The sequence below is a fragment of the Xenopus laevis genome, chromosome 1L (assembly GCF_017654675.1).
Source record: "Xenopus laevis strain J_2021 chromosome 1L, Xenopus_laevis_v10.1, whole genome shotgun sequence".
NCBI classification, from domain to species: domain Eukaryota; kingdom Metazoa; phylum Chordata; class Amphibia; order Anura; family Pipidae; genus Xenopus; species Xenopus laevis.
The window spans coordinates 137,336,370-137,347,263 of NC_054371.1; positions in this window are offsets into that span (position 1 = coordinate 137,336,370).

Below are 10,894 nucleotides of genomic sequence, written 5' to 3' on the forward strand. Positions count from 1 at the left end.
TTTCCTTCTCCTTTATGCCAGACATGGATGAGCATTGTCTTGCCTGTGCATGACTGCTGTATAAAATACAAATCCATTTGGATTTAAACAGTTATACGTACATTGTCCTTTACATTCTAGACTCATTTATAGATTCCACGAGCCATGCAATTCTTACATTGAGCAGTTCCACTTCATTAGCCTTTCTGTTGTTTTCCTTCTATCCTACAAATCTTGTAAAGAAGGCAGCTATTACCTATTAGTAAATAACTGGTTCCTGAATGTTTATTGGTCTATTCTATGTGGCACTGTTTATTTAGGGTTATCTGCTTTACAAGAGAATGGATTCATATTAAAAGAATCCATTCCTCTTACTACTGCTTTGCTGAAAGCCCAGTCTCTATTTTTTTCCAGTTGTAATGTTGCCTAGCAAACACATTTCTGTGTAAATTACATTCACATTATTCCAGTAATATGGCTTCATGTGGAATTGGGATCTCTGCTTTTTGTGTGCCCTAAATTGTCATGGCTACACCATAAAACCCTACCAGTTATTCTACCCAATATGGAAGTGAAACCTTCTGCTATATACTGTATCTGTTTTAATGAGGTGGTTTACCTTTGAATTTGCTTTTAGACACTGATATTTTGAGACAATTTATAATTTTCATTTTTTTATTATGTGGTTTGAGGTTTTTTTTATACAGCAGCTCTCCAGTTTGCAAGTTCCGCAATCTGGTTGCTAGGGTCCAAATTACCCTAGCAACCATGCATTGATTTGAATAAGAGCCCAGAACATGAATAGGAGAGGCCTGAATAGAAGGATGAATAATATAAAGCAGCAATAACAATAAATATGTAGATTTACAGAGCATTTTTTAAAGATGGGGTTAGTGTCCCCCATTTGAAAGCATGAAAGTATCAGAAGTAAAAGGCAGATAGTTAAAAAAAACTATAAGAAATAAATAATGAAGACCTGTTGAAAAGTTGGGCAAGCTAAAGGGGAACCACCACTTTAATATAGTATATGATGAATATCTTATCCGTTTTACACATTTTCTACACTGAAGAAAGTCACATATCATGAACTAGACATTTTGATCATACAGTATGCTATACATAACCAGTTTGAGTATTAAGAAAATGGTCTGCTATGCAATCTTAAGCAAGACATTTATTCTCTGCCTAATTTACCATCCTATGGAAATGGTACAGCATTCAGTGTAACATGGCTAAGAATAGGAGCTCACCACTTACCAGATCTAATATTTAAATATACTGTAGATACTTTATAAATATAAGTGAGCACATACACTAGAAACTCTGGTAAAACATCAAACCATATCAATAAATGCTGGACTCAGTATCAAAACTGCATTAGGTTAACCTGTTTGTGTATTTTATACGTCATATCTGTAATAAACAAGCAATAATATTACACATTCAAATTGCATTTATAATAGTTCTAATGTTCTATGGGCTAAGTAATGAGCTGATCAGACGGTACCCCCATAAAATCTCAGTGGGGTAGTAAGGCTACTGTCACCCTTCACAGGTCATTCAGGTCACCCATTCCGATTAGAAGAAAAGAGGTTCCAATATTCGGGGGGGGGGGGTTTACAGTGAGAGCTATGATGATGTGGAATTCTCTCCCTGAATCAGTTGTACAGGCTGATACATTAGATAGCTTTAAGAAGGGGTTGGATGGCTTTTTAGCAAGTGAGGGAATACAGGGTTATGGAAGATAGCTCATAGTCCAAGTTGATCCAGGGACTAGTCTGATTGCCATTTTGGAGTCAGGAAGGAATTTTTTTCCCCCTCTGAGCCAAATTGGAGAGGCTTCAGATGTTTTTTTGCCTTCTTCTGGATCAACTAGCAGTTAGACAGAAAGGTTAAATAGAGTTAAAAGGTTGAACTTGATGGACGTGTGTGTTTTTTCAACCTAACTTACTATGTATGTTACAGGTGTGTTCATCAACAGGACTCTAATCCACCGGTCAGTGTATACAAGGAGCAAATTTTTGCCAGAAAACACACACTTCTGCTTTTAATTCTGTTTTGCAGGTAGAGGTACCAAATGTACCTCATTTTTTCGTGAGAGAGAAAAAGGAAAATATGGAAAAAGAGAAGCCACTTGCTGAAAATTGTCTCTTACCTTGAAGTGATACTGACACGTTCCTATTAAAACCCATAGGAATGTCTGTATTAATAAACAATTGTAGCAGGAAAATCTAGTGGACAATGCCACCCCCAGTCCAGTGGTACCTGCTGCTCACAAAGTGGACAGAGAGAAGAGGGAGTCACAATATTCCTGTGTTGCGCCGGGCTGGCGGTGGAGCAATTATTCCAAAGGCCATTTACCAATGTAAACAGTAGTCCAACCTATGGAAGGATCACACCTTCTCCAGCCCAGCGTGATTCACACAACTGTGGAGAAGTCTTGTGAAATGTCAGTGTCATTCAGGTTCGTACCACTGGGCTGGGGGGGGGGCTTTGGTGGACTTTTGGCTTCATCCATTTTATTGCCACAACTGGTTTGTAATACTGACACAGTCCTATGGATTTTCCCTTTAAAGGGGAAGTCTAAAATAGAATAAGGCTAGAAATGCTGTATTTTGTATACTAAACATAAACATGAACTTACTGCACCACAAGCCTAATCAAACAAATGATTTATGCTTTCAAAATTAGCCACAGGGGGTTACCATATTGTAACTTTGTTATACATCTTTGCAAGACCAGGACTGTGCACATGCTCAGTGTGGTCTGGGCTGCTTAGGGATCGTCATAAATTATAAAAACAGCAAAAGTCAAATAATATCTGCCAGAAGTCAATACAGCAAGACTGATTAATAATCAGAATAGGAGGATTTTTAACTTACTGGAAAATCCTTTTCTAGACAGCCCGGACTGTCAGTGCAGAAGCTATAAGGTTAAGTATCCACCTCCGGAGGCAGGACAGAAGAAGAAACTTTCAGCTCCACCCTACTCGTATACATCATGCTCCTCCTATTCCCCTCAGTTTGTGACTGTTAGCTTAGAAGAACATACAAGCAAGCAAAACAGCAGTAGATAACATCTTAACATGTGACTGTAACTATTTAACCAGAAGGGTGGGGCTTACTGCACTGACAGTCCGGGCCGTCTGGAAAAGGATTTTCTGGTAAGTAAAAAATCCTCCTTTCTCTAGATTGACCCTTCCTGTCAGTGCAGACGCTATGGGGACATTCAAAAGCTGTCCCTTAATTTGGGTGGGTAGAATAATTACTAGTGCCTGACTGCAGCCTGTAGGACTTTTCTATCAAAAGCTGCAGGGGTAGAGTGAAAGACATGTAGTCTGTAAAATTTGACAAATGTTGAGAGTGAGGCAAAAGTGGCCGCTTTACAAATTTGTTCGGGGGTAGCTGAATTATGCAGAGCCCAAGATGAGCTTAGTGCTCTGGTTGAATGTGCTCTGACCTTGAATGGCCTGGGTGTATTACTAAGATCGTAAGCACAATTTATGGTTTCCACCAACCATCTCGCAATTGTTCGTTTAGAAGCAGGTGTCCTTTTGTTCACTCCGTAAGTAACCAGAAAAGCATCATCTTTCCTATAGAGTTTGGACCTGTCTAAATAGTATCTAATTGCCCTGACTACATCTAGTTTATGTAGAACTTTCTCTTTGGCATTAGATGGTTTTGGGCACAAGGAAGGTAGATTAATCTCCTCATTTATTTAAAAGGAGGAGACAACCTTAGGTGTAAAAGAAGGAATTGTTCGAAATACTGCCCTGTCTTGGTGTAGTATAAGTCAGGGTTCTTTTTGAGATAGAGCGGCTATATCTGATACTCATTTAGCGGATGTAATGGCCAACAGAAAAGCCATTTTCCAGGTACTTTATGGGACATGAAGCTAATGGTTCGTAAGTAGGGCCGTAAGTACTAATGTAAGATCCCAAGGTGGTGTGGGGTCCCTATATGGTGGCCTAATCCTGCCTACTCGATGTGTCAAATGTGGCCAATCTGGGGCGATGAGAATGGTTAGCGTCCCTTCTTGTATTTTGCGAATTATCCGTGGTAACAGTATCAGGGAAAGGCATAGACCTTGTTGAAAGTCCACGGTATGACTAAGGCATCCACGTATACTGCACCCGGATCCTGAGTCCTGAGATCTGTTGTTGGCTGAGGTAATCTGCCTCCCAATTTAATTTTCCTGGAATGAAGACTGCCGAGATGGCTGGGACAAGAGACTCTGCCCAGTTTAGTATCTGAGCCACTTCTTTCATTGCTTGACTGCTGTGAGTGCCTCCCTGTTTGTTTAGGTAGGCTACAGCAGTGGCATTGTCTGACTGAATCCTGAGGAATTGACCCGTCAGTTCCCCTGATAAATGGAAAATTGCGTTTCTTATCACTCTGATTTCCAGGACGTTGATGGGTAGCTTTGATTCTTTCTTTGACCAGGTCCCTTGACAGTTGCGTGGCAGGAAAGTTGCCCCCCAGCCTGTTAGACTCGCGTCTGTGGTTACTACTGTCCATTGGTGTGAAGCCCAATTCCTGCCTGAGGAGAGGTTGATTGGAAGTGTGCACCAGTGTAGTGATTGTTTGATTAGTTTGGTGATTGGAATTTGTTGTGACAGGTTGAAATGATCCTTGTTCCAGTGGCGCAAGAAATGATTCTGGAACTTTCTCATGTGAAACCTGCCGAATGGTAGGGCCTCTAGTGCTGCCACTATGTAACTGATCAGTCTGAGATAGAGTTCCGCAGACACTGTGGCTTGGAGGCAGACTTGTGCTGTAACTGCGATTTTGTGAATTTTTTCTGTTGTCAATGAGATGGTATGGGTGGAAGAGTCTAACCACATCCCTAGGAAATGGATGCTTGTGCTGGAGTAAGTTGACTTTTTTTGTGGTTTATGAGCTGAAGGATGCTGACACAAATTTGGGTATCTCTCAGACTCTGTTCATATGTTGTTGATCTTATCAGTAGGTTGTCTAGATACGGAGTGTGATCCCTTTGCGTCTGAGGTAAGCCATGAGGGGGCTGAGTGTCTTTGTGAACACTCTCGGTGCTGTACAAAGGCCGAAGGGGAGGGCCATGAATTGAAAGTGTTTTTCGAGGATCATAAACCTCAGGTATTTTTGGGACTCCTTCCGGATTGGAAAATGCAAGTATGCATCCTGGAGATCCACTTTTGTCATGTAACAATGTTGTGTCATGGACATTAAAACTGATCAAATTGACTCCATGCGAGTGATTTAGAGGCTTCAAATTTAGTACTGGTCTGAAAGCGCCCTCCTTCTTTGTAACCAGGAATAAATTCGAGTAAAAACCTCTGTAGCGTTCTTCTAAGGGCACTGGTGTAATGACATTGTTGTTTTGTAGTTCGTCGACTATGGTGACAAGGCCTTGTAATTTGGTGGGATTTGGACAAGCGTTTGTGAGAGGGGGTAGTGTCACGAAAGGGATTCTGTACCCCTTGTTGATGATTGACAGAACCCAATTGTCTTGTGTGTAAGCCTGCCAAACTGGAAAGAAATTTCCAGACGACCGCCCACTCCTCCCGGACCTGACCTGTGTGAGTCAGGTAGAGGTTGTCTTGGGCGGGCCTGGTTTTCTATTTTGTCTTGGTTGGTTAAACCAAGATGGGCTGGTCTTTTTGGAATCTGTATTCGTTTGTGATGGGCGATAAGTAGAATTCCTGAAGGGGCCAAAGGAGCGACCCTGGGAGCCCCATTGTCGATTGTAAGGCCTACTAGATGATTCTTGTCTGGGCCTTTTGCTTGATGGTAAGAAGGTGCTTTTTCCCCCCGTAACTTACGTTATGATTTGTTTTAGGTCAGGTCCAAAAAGCGTATCACCTGTATATTCGAGATTGAGTAATTTAGTTTTGGACGCTGTGTCTCCATTCCAATGGCATAGCCATAGTGCCCATCTTGCCACTATTGTGTCAATACTAGCTTTGGCTGCTAATTTTATTATATCCATGGCTGCGTCAGATAAGAAGGCTAAAGCTGAACTGATACATTGTAGTTCCTCCTGTAGCTTCTCTGGTGATGTAGGGTGTTTAAATAATTCCTGGCACCAAAATTTTGTTGTACGTGCTAAACCTGCAGATGCTACCGCTGGTCGTAGGATGGCTGTTGCATGTGTGTACCCCCTTTTTAGGAACACCTCCATTTTCTTATCCATCAGTTCCTTGAAGGCCGCCTCCTCTGTGGGTAATGTAGTATTCTTAGAGAGTCTGGCAATTCACGAATCTACTCTAGGGGCCCTATCCCAAGGTTTTTGCTGTTCCTCAGGAATAGAGTAGGTGCTAAGGAAACGCTGTGTTAGTGTGAGTCTGTGATCTGGTTTTGACCATTCATTCTCAATGATTTGCGACACTGACTTAAAAATAGGAAAAGCCCTTGATCGTTTGGGTTGAACCCCCTAGAACTTTGTCAGCCTTTGAAGCGGCTGTTGTCTCGTCCTTTATTTCTAGGGTAGCGAGCATTTCGCAAAGTAATCATTTGGCTATGTCAGGGCCTGCAATGGGGCAGTAATGATGCTCATTGTCTGAGTCGTCAGAGGAATCATCGCTGGCAGATAATTCGCCTGGTTCTGGGTCACTATCGTGATCACTAATGTCACTTGAATTAGAGGAATCTGTATCTAAAAGGAGATGTGGTTTTCTCTTTTTACTCTGGGTAGATGTCTTATTAACCAACGATTGGATAGTGGATTTGATCCAGTCAAATAACTCCTCTAACTGAGGTGGTTTTGCTGACGTAGAAGGACTTTGTTCTTGTGTTTCCTTAACCTGAGTGCAATCCTCTATATCCTGTGAAAGGATGTGGTGATAAAAACTGGAGTGGAGTCCGGTGGCTCTGCACATTCCCGGCATAATTTCTGTTCATTTTTGCGCAGGTTATGTTTACATCTTTTGCATTACTTAAACTGACTATAGGCCCTTTTGTTAGTGGCCTTTTTGGTCTTGGGAGTTGTAGTGACGCTATGCATGTCCTTTCTGAGGTCTTCTAGGGCGGTGTCTGACTCCATGATCTATCAGCAACGCTAGTATTAATTGATCTGTGTAACATAAATAAATAAAGACGCTTTTAGGGACCTGAAGTAAACCCTCCTTAAGCTGTAGGGTATAAGCAATCCCTTTACTCATTAATGAGGCCTGATGGTGTAGTATGGCCTGAGGCTTAATGTGTATCAGGCCATTATGAATATAGTATATATGTAGCTTATTGAATACTCAAGCAATAACTCCAGCCATAATAAAATGTCAGCGTGTTGATGGCGGAGCCCACCCTTACCTGTAGCTCCTCTCTGGTCGCAGCTCACGCGAGATCCCGGCACGTTTACAGCCGGCTTATGCTATACTGCTTCTGTCTCGCAATCAGGCGCTGATCCAAGAAACTGGTCAATGAGATGGTATGGGTGGAAGAGTCTAACCACATCCCTAGGAACTGGATGCGTTGTGCTGGAGTGAGTTGACTTTTTTTGTGGTTTATGAGCCATCCGTGTTGTTGAAGGATGCTGACACAAATTTGGGTATCTCTCAGACTCTGTTCATATGTTGGTGATCTTATCAGTGATCTAGATACGGAGTGTGATCCCTTTGCGTCTGAGGTAAGCCATGAGAGTAAACTGGTAGTAATATTAAAGCGCTTTATTTTAAGCACACGTACAATTACAGTTGTGGAGTGCAAACTAACAGTTTCGTGCCCTTATCTCGGCACATGTGTGCTTAAAATAAAGCGCTTTTGATATGACTACCAGGTTTCTCTATTGGATCAGCACCTGATTGCGAGACAGAAGCAGTATAACAACTCCAGCCATACCTGAAAAATTGCCGAGATTCGGTATAGGGCTCACTGAGCCGAGTGGTGCTGAATGCGCCTCAGCTCTCCATTCCGGAGCATTATTTCCTTGCTGGAAAATCAAAATGGTGCCCACGATACATGTGTCGTGCGCGACTTTTGGCGCCTAAACTCTGCAAACCCGGAACTGCGGTTATGCTCAGAGTGTGTTACGGTGGAGAAGGTAAAAGACACAGCTATGCTGTCTTGAATCTGGCAACAGTTCCGATCTCTGAGAGATGCCATCTGTTAGCAGTTGTTGCGTATGTCTTTGAGCCACATCGTCCTGAGGACTATTAGGCTGGTGGTGGTAGCATTGCTTGTGACATTAAACGTGTCAACGCTTGCTCACGCAATGAGTTGCTCTGGCAAGGAAGGGTTCCATGAAAATCAATAGGAAAACCTAGAAAAATAATAAAGTAAGAAGAAAAAAAAAATGTACTGTCCTAACCTCCAGCAGGACAGAAGAAAAAATGGAGGGGAATAGGAGGAGCACGATGTTATATGAAGAGGGTGGAGCTGAAAGTTTCTTCTTCTGTCCTGCCTCCGGAGGTGGATACTTAACCCCATAGCGTCTGCACTGACAGGAAGGGCCGGTCTAGAGAAATACAGACTGCACTGGTTCCTGTGTTGTCATGTTATCTAATGTGGATTTTATAGTTTTTGTACTGTTCAATACAAACTTTCTCCAACTCTGCAGAACCAGTGGCTGCAGCAAAATAATCCTCAAATAGAATCCCATTTTATCTGTTTAAATCTGGCTCCATAATCTTTGTCCCTGCAGCTGGAGTTGGAAACAGTAAAGGGGATGTAAAGGCAAAAATAAAATCCAATACAAATCTGTACACAGTCGCTGACTGCTCTACAGGAAAAAAAAAAAGCTGCTCGAGTTCTGCAGGCCTGGGAAGTAAGGCAGGGGCTCCCCCTGCTGTTCATAAGTATGATTGTTTCCATGCTCAGCAGTTAGGGACCGTCTGACAATTCCTATCCACAGCAGTAAATAAAGGGGGAATTTCACTGCATACAGTCAGGTTTCTTCTAAAAATGGTACACATTTTTTAATTAAAGTATATTGGAGATAGGTTTCATCATTAAAGAAAGTAAAAATTGGATTTTATTTTTTTGCCTTTACATGCCCTTTAATTTGGAGCTTTCTGGACACTGGGTTTCAGGATAAGAGATGTCATTCCTGTCTATATATTTTAATATTTTGGCCAATTGGCAATGCATAGATGAGACAGCTAAATACATATGCTGCATGGAAAGATTTAGGTATAGTTGGACCCACATGCAACAATACTCACACCCAACATACCTACAATAATGATGCCCACTGGAATCCTGGAGGTGAACACAAGGAAAGAGAGCTACTAAACAAAGGAATGGGCCATAGCTTTAAAGAAGAAGGTAAGCTACAGAGGCCGTTTATTGCCAATAGATTAGCCACAACAGTGCAAGCAGTGTTGGACTGGAACACCAGGGGCCCACTCTCAGTACTACTATTTGTTGTCATAGAAATTGATAAGCAGGAGGGCCCACTGACACCTGGGCCCACCGGGAGTTTTCCTGGTATCCCTGTGGGCCAGTCCTGCACTGAGTGCAAGCTATAACATATTTATTCTACAGAATCATTTACCATACCTGAGTAAACAGCTCTAGAAGCTCTCGGATTGTTTAGGATAGCAGCTGCCATGTTAGCTTGTGACATCACTTCCTGAGTCTCTACCTGCTCACTCATAACTCTGGGCTCAGATTACAGCAGGGAGGGGAAGAGGGAAAGGGGGGGGAGATGAGCAAACTGAGCATGCTCAAGCCCTACAGTTTTAAGCTGAAGACAGGAAGTCTGATACAGAAGTCCATATGTACATAACAAAAGGACAGAAATGCTGTGTTTCTTTTGACAGGGGATTCAGAGCAGCATTACTTTGAGGGTTAACGGGTATATTTATATAGACCTTTCTGATAAAGCTTACTTAGTTTTAACCTTTCCTTCTCCTTTAAGGCAAGCAGAATACTTTCACAGAGTCAACCTGCACCCCACTACCCACAATGCACGCTGGGTAAATGTTATTGGTGCAAATGAATGACTCCCATTAGCCAGACAAAGACAAGCCTGTATTGTACATTTGATATAATAATTTATTGTACTTATTTGCATTAGTATCTGACAGAGTTGCACACATAAAAATAGAACCAAATAAAACATTTGTGTCTTACAGTTATAACATGATCAAGCAGAAATAAGCTTAGAAGCAGTGAAAACGGAATTAAAAAACAAAACTTCCCACAGAAGAAAACATGGAAAAAGCCCACATTTCCCTATGGCCTGTTTGATGGTGGTCAGAAGGTGCAGAATAGAAAAGTAATGCTATAGGAACAAACGCTTAACAAAAAGATCTTCCTTAGCTGGCCATAGAAACGTGAATAATGGATTATTACACTCAGAACTTGCAGACTAAAAGTGCTTGGATGCAGTTAGTTTTGACCAAATGAGCCCAAAAAAAAACAAACAGACTGTGTAGTTTTACGGTGGCAATATTATTATTGGCCTAATCATCTCATGGGGTTTGCATATCTATTAAAGGATAAATAAACCTTGAAAATAAGTGAATGTAAAATTGTTGAGAGGGCTCTTCTAAGCACTTTTGTAATGTACATTCATTACATTTGTATTTTTTTCCTAAGCAGAAGAACATCAGAACAGCCTCTTTCTCCTGACAACTTCTTTGACTACTTGGTGGTCAGGCTGGTTGTAAATGACCAGCAGGTGGTGCTGTCGTAACAAAATTCATTCATATTAACAGTACATGTAACCTTTAATATTTTGGAATAAAAACAAAATAAATGATTAATGTACATTGCAAAAGTGCTTAGAATAGCACCCTTATTAATGTTATATTCACTTATTTTTAAGGTTTACTTATCCTTTAAATAAAAACTTAAAAGGAACAGTAACACTAAAAAACAAAAGTGTTTTAAAAGAATGACAGTATAATGTCTCTGTACTGGTAAAACTAGTGTATTTACTTCAGAAAGACTACTATACTTTATATAAACAATATGCTGTGTAGGCATGGGGCAGC